The 19,137-nt window shown below is 49.1% G+C and overlaps 1 protein-coding gene across 1 annotated transcript in view; it reads left to right on the top strand.

Moving 5' to 3' along the window:
- The first annotated feature begins 2,531 nt into the window (after positions 1 to 2,531).
- Positions 2,532 to 19,137, top strand: part of DENND2A (DENN domain containing 2A) — a 98,846-nt gene continuing 82,240 nt past the window's right edge. The window contains exon 1 of the mRNA XM_061165930.1: positions 2,532 to 2,588. The gene's annotated coding sequence lies outside the window, so the exon portion shown is untranslated. The remainder of the gene's footprint in view (positions 2,589 to 19,137) is intronic.

The following is a 19,137-nucleotide window of genomic DNA, read 5'->3' as shown; positions in this document are numbered from 1 at the left end:
CTCCAGAGCCAAATTTGGCTGTGTGTCCCAGAGCCCGTACTCTTCAACAGGGTGCTGAAGGAAGAGGAGGGCAGGGATAAGAGATGGTCTGCTGTAACTTGTGGCTGCTCTAGGTGGAGAAAGCAGGATTCAAGTTCAAGAAAAATGAACTCCGTCCCCCCCTTCAGCAGCTTTCCTGACTGAGGCTAGGCACTACCTCCTACTCCAGGCCTGTTTTCCAATGTAGGGAAAATCTGAGGACAGTCAGGGAGACCAGGGAGGAGAGAGAACTACTGAGAGGGTCTTCCAAGTTCTAAGGCACACCCCACCCCCCAATCCCTTGGAGGGCTATCCTGCCCCCTGGAGCTGGAGAACCGGGGCTGGGGAGGGACCACGGGAGCATCAGACTGGGGAAAGCTCCAGGGAGCCAGCTGGGATGGGAGCACATAGGAAAGGAGGGCCAGGGCCCCTGCCATGGTGTCAGGGTCCACCATGGGATGGCCCAGGGATGCAAGCAGCCAGCCCTGAGGAGCAGTGGGGTCAGGGGCTGTGACAGGCAGGCAGGGATAGAAACTTGCAACACATAGGCCCCAGCATTGCCCATCAGAGTCTGACCTGATGAGCTAAGGCAGGGGAAATTTTCTGAAACAAGTTAGTGGTCAGAATTCAACGATGAAGGAGCAGACCAAGGAGTGGTGGGCCTGCCATCTAGGGGATACCATAAGGGGCTCCTCTCTGGCCTCCTCTCTGATTGCCCACTTGAAATGTGACTGGCGGTTTGAAAGCCACGACCCTGAAGGTGACTGACTTGTTCTGTGCAGTGGTTTGGGGGAGCCCCCTGGGGGACCTCTCAGGCCAATAGTTCTCCATTTGCTCTTTTCTCCACTTTGCCAGTTTGCCTCATGAGGACATCCCAGGACTGGGGAGTCATTAATCCTCAAGAAGCCAAGTCTCTGATCTTTTTTTGTAAAGTGAAAACTTACTGAATGATGCTTTAGCAAACAAAACAATAAATGCTTACACTTAAAAAAAAATACTGCTTACACCTTGCAAATTTGTATTCAGAAAGTTAACCATGTTTAGGACTTCCCTGGTAGTCCAGTGGTTAAGACTCCACACTTCCACTGCAAGGGGCCCGGGTTCGATCCCTGGTCAAGGAAGTTCCACATAAAGGAAGTTCCACATGCCACACAGGCATGTTTAACGTGTTAGTTGAAATGGGTATGGTATGGTGGAGTTTGGGGAGATTTAAGGAAGTCTACAAAAGCTTCAAAGATCTTGTAGAATGAGCAAACCGCTCAGCAAAGGAGGAGACAGCTTTTCCATCTTTGTAACTGTGATATCTGAATAAGCCCCTCAGACCTCAGGTCCTCTGTCTGTAGGAACTGCCTGGGCGGCTGTAATGTTCCCCACTTTCTACAATCCTTTATTTTCTCTTTTCCCTCTCTCCTGCACACCTCTGAATTCATAGGCTAAGCCCCTCTTTCCCTTTTCTCGCCTTGCCTAGGCTTTAGTCCCGCCTTTTAGGAACCTGTGGACTGAAGACAGGAATGAGTTTCCTGGGAGATAGAGATGGGCTTGGAGCCTTCCCCCACACCCACAAGTCACACTGCCAGCTCCATCTCCCTTCCAGCAGGGAACTCTTCTGCTCATCAGCTTTCCGCGGTCCCGGCATGGCCCGCAGCATCAACTGCCCACAGCATTTTCACGTGGACATTTTCTTTGGCAGTTATAAATCAAAATCAAAAGATCAAGCTTTGTCCCCCGATCTTTTGTCCTCCGCGAGCGGTGGCAGCAGGCGCCATAAAGTCGCTTTTCCTCTAGGAAGCTTTTCCTGACACCCACCCCTCCCCGCCCCCCACGCGCGCCCGGTTCGGAGGCTCGTGCCCCGCGCTCAGGGGCCCTGGGCTTTCTCGGTCAGCGTCTCGGTGCAGACGGACTTGGAGCTGCAGAGCCAAGGGTGGTGGCTGACTCTTTGCCTCGGGCGTCCCACCCCCAGTCCTGCGCCCCAACCCCAGTCGGCGCTCCCACCAACGCGTTACAATGACTGGAGTGAGCTGAGGGCAGGGAGGGTCGCGGCCACTCCGCAGCATCTGTCTCAAGGGCTCAGAGCCCCGCTGAGCGCAAATAAACCCCCCGGCCCGGTGGAGACGCAGCCGGCCACGCGGTGGTCTCCAGCAAAGAAAGGGTTAAGCCGCCATTTCCCCACCCCCACCCCCACCCCCCCAAAAAAAAGGGCGAGGGGAAGAGTCCGGCAGAAGGTCCTGTTTACGGGAGACGCTCTAGGGTCCGCGCTGCCCTTGGAGAGGCGTTGCCGTGGCAACGGGCCGGGCGCCCGCCAGCTGCGGGTGAGCTCACCGAGCGCCGGCGGGCGGGGGGCGGCCCGGCTCAGAGCCGCCGCCGCCAGAGGAAGGGGCCGTCCTCCACTCGCCCAGAGAGGCGGCCAGGCGGCGGGCACGCGAGTGCGGGGCGCGGGGAGAGGCCCGGCCGACACGAGCGCGGGGGACTGCGGGCCATGGCGCCCCGGGCCCCCGCCGCGCGCCGCCCCCGCCCGCCCGAGCGCCCCCGAGCTGCGCCTCGGAGCCCGCGGAGCTGCGGCCAGCCAGGAGGTAGGGCTGGGCCGGGGGACGCTGGAGGGGACGCGGGGGGACCGAGGAGGGGACGCGCGGGGAGGGGGCGATCGAGGAGGGGACGCGCGGTGCAGAGGGTTTTAGTGGGAGGAGAAAGACGACGGCCGGAGCTGCCTCGACCCGGAGCCGTGAAGTGGCTCTTTGCAGACCAAAGACGGGGTTTCCCGCGTGCGGACGTGGGGACCGAGGCGCTGCAGCCCGATCTGCGGGACTAGAGCAAAGTGTTGTCCGGACGTCCTTCCGGGAGCTCCCGAGGCCGTGGTCCCGCGCCCAGGAAACCAGCAGAAACCGGGCAGAGCCCCCGCCCTCCGCCGAGCTGAGTCCCAGGGGCGTCAGTGTGTGTGTGTGTGTGTGTGTTTAGCCAGAACCGAGAAAAGCTGAGCAGCCGGACCTCCCCCCGCCCCCCACTGTGGTCAGACTTTTGCAGTGTTGAGAAAGCAGAAAGGTGAAGATGATTGCATGATCTTATTTCTCCCGCTTTCGCCGTCAGGATGGGGTTGGCAGCAGATGGAATCCAGGGGGAGTCTCTTAACACCGAATAGAAGGATATTTAGGAGGGTCACAGGGAACTGGATTCAAACCACATTAGAGAGCTAGACCTCAGCGGAGGAATCCTGTCCCGGAGGTCATCGGGTGGGGAATCTGGACGTTGCCCTCCAGGGGCAGAGATTGGGGCAGGGGAAGGGCACTGATTTTGTTTTTAACCAGCTGCTTCCCAATGGCTCAGTGGTAAGGAATCCGCCTGCCAATGCAGGAGACTTGGGTTCGATCCCTGGGTGGGGAAGATCCCCTGGAGAAGGAAATGGCAACCTATTGCAGTATTCTTGCCGGGGAAATCCCATGGACAGAGGAGCCTGGCGGCCACGGTCCATGCGATCACAGAGTCTGACAGGCCCGAGCGACTAAAACAGCAAGTTCGGGGAAGGAGCCGGAGAACTTTTAGCTGGTGTTGAGATACGCTTTAGGACTATGACTTCTCTAAGGTTCTAGGTGTCCCAACGTAATAATGGCCCCAGAGTTGCAATAGGCGCTACAGTAATTTTGTTATTAAACTTACACTTGCGATGGTTACTACATAAAAGAAAAGAATAATATCCTTTCTGCTTGCCAGTCATCAAGGAACAAACACACCTGAGGAGTGAAGGAGAAGCTTCTTTGGGGTGGGCTGCCTACAATGAGCAGAATTCTACAAGAAGTCAAGGGCAAAGAGGAAAGGCAGTGTTCTTAGGAAAGGCAGTGAAAAGGCTGGCCTTTCAGTCCTTTCATTCTGGAAGATTTGAACCCTGCTTCTCTGGTGCCTCAGATGGTAAAGAATCTACCTGCAACGTGGGAGAGCTGGGTTCAAGCCCTGGGTTGGGAAGATCCCTGAGAGAAGGGAATGGCTACCCATTCCAGTATTCTTGCCTGGGAAATCCCATGGACAGAGGAGCCTGGTGGGCTACAGTCCATGGGGTCACTGAGTCCATGGACACGACTGAGTGACAAATGCTTTCCCTTCTTTTCGCTTTCCCTGTGTCGTGTATTCATTCACTTAACAACTTTAAGCACTAGGCTAAGGGAATAAGGTATCTGCCTTCCTTCCAGGCGCTTACCATCCTAGCTGGCTAGTCAGACAGAAAACTAAATCCAGTTGGCATCTGGCCTCGCTGTGAGTGCTGTGTACTCGGGGAACCCAGAGCAGGGACGCCCACAGATTAGGTAAGGCCAGGCTGAGCCCTGAAAACCTCTTCGCCAACGAAGCAAAAGCAGAGAGGGTTGTTCCAGGCTGAGGGAACAGCCTGTGCAGTGTCCCAAGCCGGGGGGGGGAGGGGGGGGGACAGGCAAGTGTGGGGAGAATGCATGGTTGTAATTCCCAGAGGGAAGAAGGATCTCCCTGAAGCTGGAGCCACGAGATCACTCTGTATTCTAGAAAGTTCACTCTGCTTACTGGGTGGAGGCTCAGAGAGGAGGAGACAGAGGCCTTGCAGCACCCAAGTTGCAGTTACTAACCCGCAGGGTGACGGCAGTGGTGATGTGGATGGAAAGAGCTAAGAGATAAAGAGGTGGGACCTGGTGGCAGACTTGGGGACAGGGTCAGATGACTTAGACGAGCACTAAATGCAGAGACGCTCAGGAGAAAACAGAGCAAAGCAAAAGGAATGGAGATTTTGAATGGCCTGAATTTAGCAGATTACAACACTTGGACAATGAATTTGGCTCGGAATTCTCTGGCAGCTTAGAGACAAACAAAAATACTCTGGATTGCACAGTTTGGGATTTTGGACAAGAGAAAGCATACAAATTCATTTTCAGGACAAATTTTTTCCTGGAATTGAACTCAGCTGGGAATTTGTCATGTGGAAGTTTGTGTCAAGACTAAAGAGTAACATAGAAAAAAAAAAACAAACTTCACTGTCAGTGTTACAAAAGATGGGACGATAAATCTCCACATGACCATTTTCCTATACCGTCTTCCTGTTATGACTTGAGGACATACTGCATTTCTCAGGGGGGCCGAATGCGGCTCAGGCCTGTGGGCAGTGGCGATGTAGGGCAGTGTGGGCCCGGGGGATCCTATGGAGGAGCCGTGGGCTCTCAAATGGAGGAAGAGCTGATACCTACTCCGATGAACGTAGCAAGCACAGCATCCCAGTGCCTAACCATGAAGGGGGAAGCAGGAAAATCCTGGTATAGCCCATAGGCAGGTGGGCTGAGACTGGTCTGGAGAAGGAACCTGGTAAGGCAGAGCATTGGGAAGATTGGCATCAGAAATCCTGACCAAAGAGAAACAGAGTGAAACGAGCATTTGAGGATTCCATTCAGCTGGGCAAGTCCAGTTCCCCCAGTTGTCCAGGGGGAACAGGCCTTTGTGCCCTCCGACCTAATGTTAAGGCCGCTCCTAGGGGTGGGGGAAAGGGTGAGGCTCAAGACACCAGAGATCCACTCTGCTGAGGTCAGGGAGGGCAGGAAAACTGTTCACTGCAACGTAAGGAATGTTGCAGAAGAACAGGGGGTGTGAGCTGGGTGGTTCTGCACTCAGCCGCTCATCTGGCCAGGCCCTTCCTATTGGTTTCTGCAGAAGGGTGAATCTGCAGAATCTATGTCAATGCATTCTTAACGTGCCCTCCAAAGTTTAAAGCACTTCTTGCCCACTGTAGAAGTCTTGAGTAGGTAATTTAATGACGGGGTAATGATAATCTATCCCATCTGCCCTCCCATCACAATTCTTAGCATTTTAAACTCAGGGTACACATTAGAATACATGTTTAAATGCTGAAGGGAGGTGTTTTTTTAAACAACTGATGCCCGGGACCCACCCCAGACCAAGTAAATCAAAATTTCTAAGAACAGGCCCTGGGTATCAGTATTTTTAAAAGGTCCCAGGTGATTTTAAGGTACTTCCATGGTTAAGTGAGGTTGCTTTTAGCTGTCACCTAGAGGGCTCATCACCAGCGAGGACTGAAATCACAGATTCCAAAAGCAAAGACCTTGTAGAATTTAAAATTTGGAAGCCTGTTGCTTACAATGAAATCAGCTGGCTAGTCAGCCTTCACCATCAAGATCTAAAGCCGCCTTGAAAAGATACAGGTAAGAAGGCTAGTATGGGTATGTGTATAAAGTACTTTTTAACAAAAAGTCTGAAAGCATAATCACAGGCCTTCTACAGTTAGGTCTGCTTGGTCTAATACAATTGGACGCAGTGCCTCACCTTAGCCAAAACTGAAAAGCCTTGGTACCTTTCTCTCTCTGCCTGGAACCCATATAGGTCTGTCTGTCTTGATTTCTGAGCCTCTAAGTTGTGGATTCTTTCTACTTCCCTCCTGATATATGTGTTCTCCGACCTCTGTCTTCTAGATTGGAAAGAAGCTGGGAGAAGTAGCTTGGCATTTAACATGCATAAAGTCTCAGTCAAAAGAAAGGGATCTCTAAGAACTGAATTTCAGTAACTATGATAGGATAATAGGAGTAGTATTTTGAGGCTCAATGGCTTTCCCCAAAACCCTGAAGTATAGCTTGCAGGCAGTTGCTTCTTTGGCTGTGGGCAAAGTTGACTCAGCCTCCCCCCACGCTCTCTGGAACATACCCCCTTTATTTTGCTTCCTGAGGGTCCATGGAATGTCTGACATTGTCAGACTTGTCGAGAGTGACAAAGACCCCTGCTTGGGCCTTGTGTCATGCCGTCTCCTGTGTCCCAGGCGTGGTCCCTTCTTCCTCCGCCAGAACCAGAAAGCTGCCACAGGCACCTGGGCTCTTTGAAACCCCTGGACTGGCCACCCAGCTGAGGGACTCAGACACAACTGCCCCTTTAATGATGGGAGGCGAGTCAGTGCCTGGGACCGGAATGAGTGATTGACTCAGTTCTTTGACTCAGTTCTCTACATTTGGCCCCAAAAGAAGGGAAGCCAGAGTCAGACCATCCTTGACCCGCGTGTTAAAATCACTGTCCAATTTGGGCAAAAATTAATCCCAGCTCTGTTTGCCTGGAAGTTGAACCCTTTGCCAACAAGAGCCCAGAATTGGCTTCCCTTTGACACATTCATCCTTGGCCTGTGGTCAGCTGAAAGAGGGATGAGCCTGAGACCCCGTTTTTCAACTGGCTGAACTACTAACAGTCAAGTTATGGTTCCCCCCAACACCCGCCACACCCCCAGCCTTAGGGAAGGAAGGGATGAGTCACCCTTGCAACAAGCTTAGGGAAGAGGATCTGTATTGTATTGGGGAACCTGAGGATTCATGCTTCCCTTCAGCAGGAGAGGAGGGCAGGATGGGCCTGGAGAGTGGGGACAGGACAGGAAGCCGTGACCGTGACATGTCTTCCATGGTACCCACGCTTTCTGAGAGCTTGTGTATCTTATCAGGAGGGCTGTCAGACCAGTTCAAGCAGAGTTGCAAACACATTTCCTTTTTCGTTTTCTTTCAAAGTATACATTAAAACTTTCAGATTGAGGATTTCCCTGGGGGTCCAGTGGTTGGGACTCTGTGCTTCCAATGCAGGGGGCACGGGTTGGATCCCTGGTCAGGGAACTGGGATCCCACCTGCCACGTGGTGTGGCCAAAATTTTTTTTTTGAAAGAAGTAAAACTTTAAGATTACTTTTATATACACGTGTATGTATTTATGTGTAAACTATAAAAACTATCCTTATTATAAAACATTTAAGTGCTAGTCACTCAGTCGTGTCCAACTCTTTGGGACACCATGGACTAAAGCCTGCAAGGGTCTTCTGTCCATGGGATTTCCCAGGCAAGAATATTGAAGTGGGTTGCCATTTCCTTCTCCAGGGGATCTTCCCCACCCAGGGATCAAACGCAGGTCTCCTGCATTGCAGGTGGATTGTTTACCAGCTGAGCCATCAAGGAAGCCCCAAGCAATACATAAAAAGGACAGCTGGTGTCCATGGGGTTGCAAAGAGCTGGACACGACTTAGCAACTGAACAACAAAAAGAACACAGTGAAAAATTTCCCCATACTTACTCCCTCCTCAGAGGTGATCACTGTTTGGTGTGTATATTAAATCCCCCTAGACTTCTTTTCTTTACATGTAATATATTATGTTTGTTTGTTTGTTACAAAAGTGGAATAACTGAACAGTATTGTGTGAGAATAATTCCATGTAGGACATAACATAGTCCTCTCCTTTCTAATAGCTACCTAGTTAGTCTTCTTTTGTATGAATTGACTTTAACACATTTGTTTTGTATGAATTTCTTTAACACATTGTCTATTGATGAGTAATTAGTTGCTTCTGATTTTAGCCACTGTGAACACTCTCCAGCACTTGTTCCAACATTTCTGTATATAAATTCCCAGAGGTGGAATTGCTAAATTAAAAGATTTCAAAGCCAAATGTATATTGAGTGTATCCATGCCCAGTGATGTATATTTTAATGAAATGAGATTTTTTTTAAAATTTATTTATTTTTTAAGTGAAAGTCTCTCAGTCGTGTCCAACTCTTTGTGACCCCATGGACTCTTCAGTCCATGGAATTCTCCAGGCCAGAATGTTGGAGTGGGTAGCCTTTCCCTTCTCCAGGGGATCTTCCCAACCCAGGGATCGAACCCAGGTCTCCCGCATTGCAGGTGGGTTCTTTACCAGCTGAGCCACCAGGGAAGCCCACTTTATTTTTTAACTGAAGGATAATTGCTTTACAGAATTGTGTGTTTTCTATCAAACATCCACGTGAATTGGCCATAGGTATACATATGTCCCCTCCCTCTTGAACCTCCTTCCCATCTCCCTCCCCATCCCACCCCTCTAGGATGACATAGAACCCCTGTTTGTGTTCCCTGAGACATACAGCAAATTCCCATTGGTTGTCTATTTTACATATGATAATATATGTTTCCATGTTACTCTTCCCATACATCTCCCTGTGTCAATAGGTCTGTTCTCTATGTCTGTTTCTCCATTGCTGCCCTGCAGATAAATTCTTCGGTACCATCTTTCTAGATTCCATACATGTGCATTAGTTTGTGATATTTATTTTTCTCTTTATGTCTTACTTCACTCTGTATAATAGGCTCTAGGTTCATCCACCTCATTAGAAATGACTCAAATGCATTCCTTTTTATGGCTGAGTAATATTCCATTGTGTATCTGTATAAAATGGGATTTTGATACTCAGTTTTTGAAAAATTATAAAATAGTATTACCTCTCTCACCCTCGTTCCCCACTGAATTTACTAAGAATTTCTATTTAAGTTAGAAATTGTGTACATTCATAGAGGCAATCTATTATCTTGAGTTGTGTTAAATTTTTCAAGGCAACATATTGAAACTAGAGTTTCTAAGAATTTTTCTATGGTTTATAGCTCATCATCCAACAAATTATCCCAATATTCTCTCTTGCTGTTGGTTTGTGTTCCGAAAATCTTGATCTCATATAACCACGAGTTCATATAATTGTGTAGGCTGAGACCTAGAATGGGCAGAGTGGGTTACACATAAGAGCCAGCCCAGGGAAATAATTCAAGGTGTCTTCCTCTTTCTCTGTCACGTTGTTGTTGTTGTTCAGTTACTAACTCGTGTCTGATTCTTTGTGACCCCATGGACTGCAGCACACCAGGCCCCCTTGTCCTTCACTGTCTCCTGGAATTTGCTCAAATTCATGTCCACTGAGTCAGTGATGCCATCCACCCATCTCATCCTCTGCCACCCCCTTCTCCTCCTGCCCTCAATCTTTCCCAGCATCAGGGTCTTTACCAGTGGGTCGGCTCTTCACATCAGATGGTCAAAGAGTTGGAGCTTCAGCATCAGTCCTTCCAATGAATATTCAGGGTTGATTTCCTTTAGGATTGACTGGTTTGATCTCCTTGTAGTCCAGGGGACTCTCAAGAGTGTTCTCCAACATCACAGTTTGAAAGCATCAGTTCTTTGGTGCTCAGCCTTCTTTATGGCTCAACTTTCACATCCATACATGACTACTGAAAAAAAACATAGCTTTGACTATGTGGTCCTTTGTTGGCAAAGTGATGTCTCTGCTTTTTAATCCTGTCTGTTTATGTCATAAGGGTTGGACTTGATTTAGCCCTAAGTTCTCTGCAAATCCACTTTGTACAAAAGATAGGGTAACTATATATACAAAGTGAGACACTTGGAAAGTAAAAAAGGAGCACTAAAGATAAATTGTTTGTTTGTATGTTTTACTTAAACGTACCTCTCTTCATTTTTTCTTAAAGTACTCATGAAAATATTTACTTGAAAGGGAAAAGGACAGTATCAAATTTTAAATATAAAAATAATTCTTATAGTAGAATTAGTAATATCTAAGGATATGATCTACCACATTGGCTGGGTTGGTATATATTGTTTTCTACTTGTTTCTTGCTATTTTTCCATTAACAAACAAACAAAAAAATAAATTGTTAATTGCTATACAGCCAGCCAGCCTGTCCTGGGACCGTCCCTGCAAACTGCCACCTGGTGAAGGGCTGGACATGCCCAGCCATTCTTTCTGCAGGTCTAAGTGTACCGACCCAGGGACGTGATTCCATGTCAGCCCTCTGCCCCCCAGCTTTTCTTAACTCCCCCCAAGAGTAGAGACCTGAGTGCAGGGAAGGAGGAGGGGTCCGGTGGCTCACCCAGTGCTGCGTGTCATCTCCTTCCCACTAAACAAGTCAGAGGAGATGGGTACCACTGTCCCTACTGCCCACAGCTCACTGTGGAAGAAAATACAGCTGCCTTTTCCCAGCAGATTGGAACCATTAAAGCAGAACATTCTATAATTTTATGTGTGCTTCCCATGTCCCTGGGAAATACAGACTCAACCTCCCAGATGACCGAGCAGAGGTATTTGTGGGAAACTGTGCCACAAATCAGGATTAAAACTGGCCTTGCATGGTCAGGAGAGAAGTTTGCTGGGGAAGAAACCACAGAGCACTGATTCGGTCACTGGGCAGGAGTGTTGGGGCAGCCTGAGACGTAGAACCTGCATCCCTGCAGCTGGAGTGGGACCAGTTTTTCAGGCACAGACTTGGTCAGGGCGGCGGCTGGGAAGACACGGACTACCAAAGCAGCATGCCGGGGCGCTGGGCTTCTCCCAGGGAAATGTCTGTAGCTCGCTGCAGGTCCAGAGAGATTTCTCCACTTGCTGCTCTGAGCTGGAGGTGAGAGTCATTCAGATGTGAAATGAAGTGTGTGGTCAGCCAACCCCACATACAAATCCCTGGCCGCCTGACATCCCTTTCCATCTGGTCCGTTTCATCATCTGTGTCTACGACAATCAATAAACACACACAGCTCCCAGGACATCAAACAGGGACCAGCGCTCTGTTTACCCAGCAGCTGAACTGATGCATCTAACAGGGTAGAAAAACATCAGAGAGGAGGGGCTCCTTGATGCTTCCCCAAGTGATGAGACTTGGTGATTCTGGCACCACAGAGGCAGAGTCAAGAGAGGTTCCTGTACCAGCTCTCCTTTCACCTGCACTCAGGGAATCCAAGATCCTTGACCTGGGACAGAGGGAAGAGTGACAGGGAAGAGTCAGAGTGCTTCTAGACACATACACAGTCCGGGTTCAGGCTGGCTGTTGAACAAGAGAGGAAGAAGGCTGCTTTCAGGATGGGGAGACAGAACACCTGCCTGGGCCCCCAGGGCAGGACCACAAGCTCCTCCTCATGTCTCTGAGGTCTGGCCTCCATCCCCGACTGTCTGCAGAGACTTCATCCCGTTACTGATGGTGCAGCCACTGTACAGCTGGTTCACTGTTCCCGGTTTCTGAGCTTCCTAACATACGTGACTCGCCTGACCCAGGTCACGGTCAATATAACATTGCTATGGTGACATGTCTGCACCGCTTGTTAAAAGGCTGAAAACGCTTCTCTGAATAGTCACTCCTGGTGTCCCACCGTTCTGGGAGCCCCCCATGACCAGAGCCAGCCATGAAAGGGTCATCAGTAAGACCCTAGCGATTGGCTGGGGCCCGAGCCCCACCTTTGTGAAGCATTTTGAATAATACCTCCTCCCCTGAGACACCACACCATCTGGGTTATGCTAATTGTCTATGGAGTCGATCTCCTTCACTGATTCCTTTTCTTCTCAGTCAACAAGCACCCATAAAACACCAAGATCAGGTCCAGATGGACACTGTGGAAGAATAAAAAGAAGCCCAAGGCAGGTGTTCTGCCATCAAACCTCTCTGTCCAGTTGGAAGACCCAGATGAAGAAACATCGTAAAGAGCTCAATCAAGAGAGAGTCACCCCCACACCTCTGTTCCTCACTCTCTTCTTTGGCTTCACTATCCCCCCGGGGAGAGCTTGTCCACGCTCACTGGTTCTTCAGCTGTGTCCGCAGTTCTTCTCCACCCCCGCCCCCAGGGTTGTTCTCTCTCCAGAATCTTAGGTCTCTATCTCTGACTGCTTGCTCTATATGTTCCTCTTGAATATATCAGTTCATATCTCCCATCATGTGCATGCCTGCTCAGTCAGTCAGTTGTATCTGACTCTGTGTGACCCTGTGGACTGCAGCCTTCTAGGCTGCTCTGCCCATGGGATTCTCTAGGCAAGAATACTGGAGTGGGTTGCCATTTCCTACTCCAGGGGATCTTCCCCACCCAGGGACTGAACCCGCATTGGCAGGCAGGTTGATAAAAATTGCAGGGATTGAATCTCCTGCATTGGCAGGCAGATTCTTGACCACTGAGCCTCCTGGGAAGCCCCTTCTATCATGGATCCTGTTTATATTCTGTGGAGAGCAAATCTTACCTCCGCTTTCTGATTCCAGAATGTCTCCAAGTCTCATCTGCCTTCCATCCTCCTCTCCGTGTTTCCACATCACATGTCCCAGAGCAGCCGTCCCACCATCAGTCTCGTGTCCAGGGCAGGACATACTGTCCCCTTTTCTTCATGCTCTTGCCTCACCTGAACGCCTCTCCCAACTAGTCCAAAGGGCCACCAGATTCTGTGTCTTCTCTGAAGCAGTCCATGACCCCTCTGACTCTCATTGCCTGCCCACTTCTAAATTCCTCCAGTTATATTTCTTTCATAACATTTACCACTGTGGTTTGAATTTAGTCCCTAAACCCCTCTCACATTGTGGCTTTTGTTAAACATGTTGTCAGGCATCCCCTGGACTTTTAAACTAATCTTTTGGTGTTGAACAGCTGTAATCTTTCATTGCCATTGGTTGATTGGGTTTGCATCTTTTATCCCTAGCTCTAGGGTGGGGACCATTCCTACACGTGTGTATTTCCCAGCAGCACCTCATGTGCTCAGCTCCTTGATTGATCTTGTGGATTAATTTCAAACCCATCCATGCTGGCTCAGATTAGTTAAATAAAAATTTCCCATATCTCAAAACTTAGCTAAATAAAACAGAGCACATTCCCAGGCATTACACAACTTCTGAGTACAAAACACCAAGCATAGATAGTAAACAAAAAGAAATGGAGCCTCAGCTTACAAGGAGCCAGAAAACAGGGTGGGAGGGGAGGGGAGTCCGGGCGAGCAGGCCGTGCTAATGGGGTGGGTTCCTCCTAACTTTCACTTCTGGCTTCGGGGCTGAGCCGTGACTCTAATGAAAAGGGAAGGGGGTCAGTTCCTTTTCCAATTTCAAAACCAGTTTTTGCAGATTACACTGTAACAGGAACGATATTTTTGAGAGGTTTTACAGCTTTACCACACTTGCAGACAATTGAGGCTGGGTCTGCAGGTGACTCAGATGGTATAGAAACTGCCTGCAATGCAGGAGACCTGGGTTCAATTCCTAGGTTGTGGAAGATCCCCTGGAGAAGGGAATGGCTCCCCACTCCAGTATCCTTGCCTGGAGAATTCCATGGACAGAGGAGCCTGGCGTACTACAGTCCATGGGGTCGCGGAGAGTTGGACGCAACTGAGTGACTAACACTTTCTGCAGCCCTGCAGATGAGGAGGTTGTATTAGTATTGTCATTATTAACATCAATATCATAACAAAGTCCTGTATTTTTACTTGTATTATTTGGCAGGATTAAGTTCAGTTCATAACAACAGAAGCTGTGTTGAGCTTCTCACAGGACATGTAATGCCCACTGCTTCCCAGGTGCCGTCTCGGGTAAGCCTTTCAAAGCAGGAGCTGTTCCTGTCACCACTTTACAGAAGAGAGAACTAAGGCTGAGCAAAATAACTGGCCCGAGGTCCCGTGACTCTCAAGCAGCAGAGCTGGAGTTTGAATCTGGGGCTGTGTGCTTCCAAACCCTTTGCTTTTAACCCCCACGATACTCCTTCTTTCAAGCGCCTTCCCAGCACTGGGAGTGGAATGGGAGCAGCCCCAGCCCCCGGCTCCCTCTCTGGGCTCGGGGGAGCCATGGTGCTGGCCCCCGGCAAAGGGGATGGGAGATGACGTCTCCCTCCAAGATTGCTGCCTTTTGTCCAAATGTGCTGGCCGGGATCCAGGCTGGAAACTCTCTGCTCATGGAAAGAAAGAGAACAGAAGCCAGCAAAAAGAGGGTGGGAAAGGGTCTGAGGGGGGAGGAAGGGAAGAGGAGGGCCGGAAGGCGAGAGGGAGAGGAGGTGGGGAGTGCGGCGTGTGGGGCAGCACAGCTGGAGCCGGGGCGGGCTGCCGGAAGGAAATAAAGCATGGCCTTCTGTGCATCCCCCCAAGTGGCTACTTCTGGTATGGAGTGAGTGGCCAGGTACCCAGGGGCCAGGACACAGGACAGACTCCACCGGGGGCCCTCCTCCCTGCCTCAGTACTACTGATCAATGCGTGAGTGATAGTTGCTCAGTCATGTCCAACTCTTTGCGACCCCATGGACTGCATCCCACCAGGCTCCTCTGTCCATGGAATTCTCCAGGCAAGAATACTGGAGTGGGTTGCCATGCCCTTCAGGAGATCTTCCCAACCCAGGGATCAAACCCAGGTCTCCCGCACTGCAGGTGATTTCTGTACTGCCTGAGCCACCAGGGAAGCCCCACTATCAGTGAGGCCAGGTTAAATTGAACATGAGGAAACCCTTCAGAGGGAAAAATAAATCCCAAAATGGCAGCCCAAGGGCTGCCTCTGGAAATGGACATGATGGCCAGGTGGTGCCCTGGGGCCAGGGTGTCCTTGGAGAGGAGGGAGGGGGGTGAATAAAACCCAATCAAAATAATTCCCTGAGTAGCTAGTCTGTATCCAGGAGGGGAAGGCCTGTAATCTGCCCCCAAAGCTCTCGACTTGGCGTTAGGCACCCGGACTTGAATCTGACAACCTGGTTTCATTTGGCATCCATGTGGCCTTGGGGAAAGTTCATCTCTCCAGGCCTTGCTTCCCACATCTGTAAAGGCGAGGCAACTGTAGGGTGGGTGTGAGGAGTCGGTGAAGCAATCTGTTTGGAATCTTGCCTAGAAAATAGTCAGTGTTCGATAAGTGTTTATCATTCATTCATTGTTGCAGTTTAATCTGAGGTGTTAAACATAACTATGTGAAATCCTAAATCAAACATATAAATAACAATTAAAGCCAACCATGAAAGAGATACCACATGGTTATGCACATTTATTAGGGTTACCAAGTGTAGATAAGTTAAAAAAATATCCAGAGAAGTTCAGAGGACAGGGGGAAGAACTTCAGTTTGGGGTTTGGCCAGGGCTAACCCCAGAAAGAAGAAAAGAAGGATATGTAACTAGTAGGCCCAGATTCCCCTGGAATAACTTCTCTATAGAAATGTGTGTGTGTGAGCTAAAGTCACTTAGTCATGTCCGACTCTTTGTGACCCCATGGACTGTAGTCCACCAGGCTCTTCAACCATGGGATTTTCCAGGCAAGAATACTAGAGTGGTTGCCGTGCCCTCCTCCAGGGGATCTTCCTGACCCAGGGACTGAACCCATGTCTCTTAAGTCTCCTGCATTGGCAGGTGGGTTCTTTACCAGTAACACCACCTGGGATTTTGGGCTTCCCTTATAGCTCAGTCGGTAAAGAATCTGCCTTCAGTGCAGGATTCGATTGCTGGGTTAGGAAGATCCGCTGGAGAAGGAAATGGCAACCCACTCCAGGTTTGATTCCTGGGTTGGGAAGATCCCCTGGAGAAGGAACCCTGTAGTATACTTGCCTGGAGAATCCCATGGACAGGAGCCTAGCAGGCTACAGTCCATGGAGTCACAAGAGTTGGACACGACTTAGCGAATAAACCACTACCACCACCTGGGAAGCCCCCTTATAGAAACATGAATCTATACATTTTTCTGGGGAAGAGAAAGGAGCATGGAGAAGGTGAATGAGTCCCACATGGGGTGACAGGAGCCTTGAGTCCTGTTCTTGCCTCTGCCACCCCCCAGACAGGTGACTGAGGCTAGATGAGCCACAAAATCCTGGCCCACATTGTGGTCATTTCTAACCCTTCTTATCTGCTCCCATCCTCTGTTCATATTAAGGAGCTTCTCCATGCCAAGGGCTTTTCTAGCTTCATTATGTATCTTTATCCCCCCTTTCCTCTTTGAATTTCCACACTAGACTGAGGACTGTAAGAAGCACTGTCATTTGCAGGCTGGGTTCCCAGTGACTGATGGGGGTCACGAGGGGAGAGCTGCTGAGGCCAGGAGGAGGATGTGGAAGGCTGGGTCAACCAGTGCAGGCGTCATTCCCAACAGGGTCCTGGGAGAGGGGCTCAGCATTTCCTGAAGGGAAATGACTCCCATAAATAGACAGAGGGATGGGAAAAGGACTCGTCCATCCCTTTCCTACTGTCAGCTCAGCTCTTCTGCTGGTGGGCAGACAATGCGACCTCTCTAAATGTTTTTCATTCAGATGTGTCCCTGCCAGTGTGTGTGGGAGGGATGTGAGATCCGCTTTCTTGTATACTGTAGATCCAAAATAAGAACCGAAGAAGGCATACATTCCTTTATTTGTTCATTTACCCACAGTGACCTCTCATTGGTCCACTCCAATGTAAGGCCAGAGTTTTTTTCAGTGAGGTTTTATTAGGAAGGAAAGAAGGAAACTGTAAGCCTTCTGATACCATGTCCTATTTAAAACTTTATCCTAGACTCCAGCAGATCCTCTTGTATCGATGCTTATAATATGTTGTTCAGGTCCTTAGAAAGATTAGTTCTCATGACATGGCTTTCTTTCCTAAGGCTTTGATTCTATTATGTTAATGATATTGTTACTGTTTTTGTTTTTTTTTTTAAGTTATTTTACCCATCTGATTTAAAAAAGATGAACTAAGGCTTCAGATGTTCTCAACACCTTCAGTGATGGGTCCCCCCAGGAAGAGGAGGGAACTTCTTGACTCTCGATAGTGTAACAGGAATGATAAGATCACAGGCAACTTCTGTGCCAGGCTGGAGGCAAACCCAATGGGGGTTTGGTTTCCTTAGTAGCTGCAGTTGGCTCAGCTTCAGTCATATGGGTGCAGATTCACGTTTAAAACTCACATGCACACTAGCTTTCTTTTTTCGTTTTGGGAAAGTACTTGAACATAGATTGAACATGACACTGTGTTAGTAGGGATTCTTTTGGTTGCTTAAGCAAACAAGGGTATAAAGATATTTTATGGAACCTGTGGGCAGGAATGCAGCCTGGCCCTAAAAGCAGATTGGACTGAGGGAGTGCAGAGCCCTCTTTCTGCGAGTATCATGCTTCTCCCCAACAGCTCAACTCCCTCTGCTCCGTGGTCCGCAGGCTGAAAATGGCTGCCTCACAGCGCCATGTTTCCGTGTTCTGGCCACACACATTGACGCAATCCCTGGCAGTGGAACCTGATTGGCCCAACTTTCAGTTAGGTCTCCTCTAGAGCCAATCAGCTGTGGCAGGGGGTGGGATCATCAGTCAAACATGGCTGCCCGGGTCCCTGTGGCCTCAGTGGAGGAGGGAAGGGGCGGTTTGCAGGAAAGGGGCTGCTTTGTGAGGTAGGCAAGCACCAGGAAGTGCTTGTGAGATCTACTACACAGTTATATTTCTGTAACCCTACTGTCTTCATTTGTCTTAACCGTTGTACCCATAAGAATTCCTCAGATTCACTTGCTACTTTGCTAGAGCTAGTGCTTGTGAAGTAGGTAATGGTGTCCTAGAGTGAGGGCTTTGGGGCTGCACACCTCTTAAAATCCCAGGGGTACTGTTACAACTTCCTGATACGTACCTGGTACATGCTTGCCAGATGCTTAGTGTCTCTGTCTCTCTCCACCCCCTACCCACCCTTCTTCCCTTCCCCACTCCACTTCCCTCCCTCCCTCCCTACTCTCTTTTTAAAATAACAGTCTTATTGTGGTATAATTCACATACCATAAAAATTAATCCATTTAAAGTGTATAATTTAATGATTTTTAGTATATTCACAGGTTGTGCAACCATCACCAATCAGTCTTAGAACATTTTTGTCACTTGGACAAAGAAACCCAATAAATACCCCTTAGCCACCACTCCCAACGCCAGCTCCATCTGCCTCAGCCCTTAGCAACCACTAATTTACTTTCTGTCTTTGTAGACACCTCTGTTCTAGATATCTTATATAAATGGACTTATACAATATGTGGCCTTTTGTGATTGGCTTCTATTCCTTTAGCTTGGTGTCTTACTACTTGTCTTCTTATCCATGTTGTAGCATATGTCAGTACTTCATTGCTTTGATGGCTGGGTATTATTTCATTGTATGGGTGTACCACATTTTGTTTATTCATCAGTTGATGGCACTTGGACTATATCCACTTTATGGCTATCAAGAATAATGTGTTCTGAATATTAATATAAATATTATGGTACATATGTGGATGTGTTTTTTCATTTATGTGTGTGTGCATTTGTATCTGTGTGCATGCACACACTCTTAGTCCAACTCTTTGCGACCCCGTTGGCTGTAGCCCAGTGTGCTCCTCTGTCCATGGAATTCTCCAGGCAGGCATACTGGAGTGAGTTGCTGTTTCCTTCTCCAGGGGAACTTCCCAGTCCAGGGATCAAACCTGTGTCTCCAGCATTGGCAGGAGAATTCTTTACCACTAGTGCCACCTGGGAAGCCCTCATTTCTCTTGGGAGATGTGTTATTTCTATGATTATGTTGGTTAAGTACTTAATGCAGTGCCTGACAGATCACAGGACAAAACAGTGTTCATTTCCTGACCCTGACCTTCCCAAAGATTATGAATGAAAGCTATTT

Source organism: Dama dama, chromosome 18, assembly GCF_033118175.1.
Source record: "Dama dama isolate Ldn47 chromosome 18, ASM3311817v1, whole genome shotgun sequence".
NCBI lineage: Eukaryota > Metazoa > Chordata > Mammalia > Artiodactyla > Cervidae > Dama > Dama dama.
Note: the sequence above shows the minus strand (reverse complement) of the source record. Positions and strands in the feature narration are given on the sequence as shown.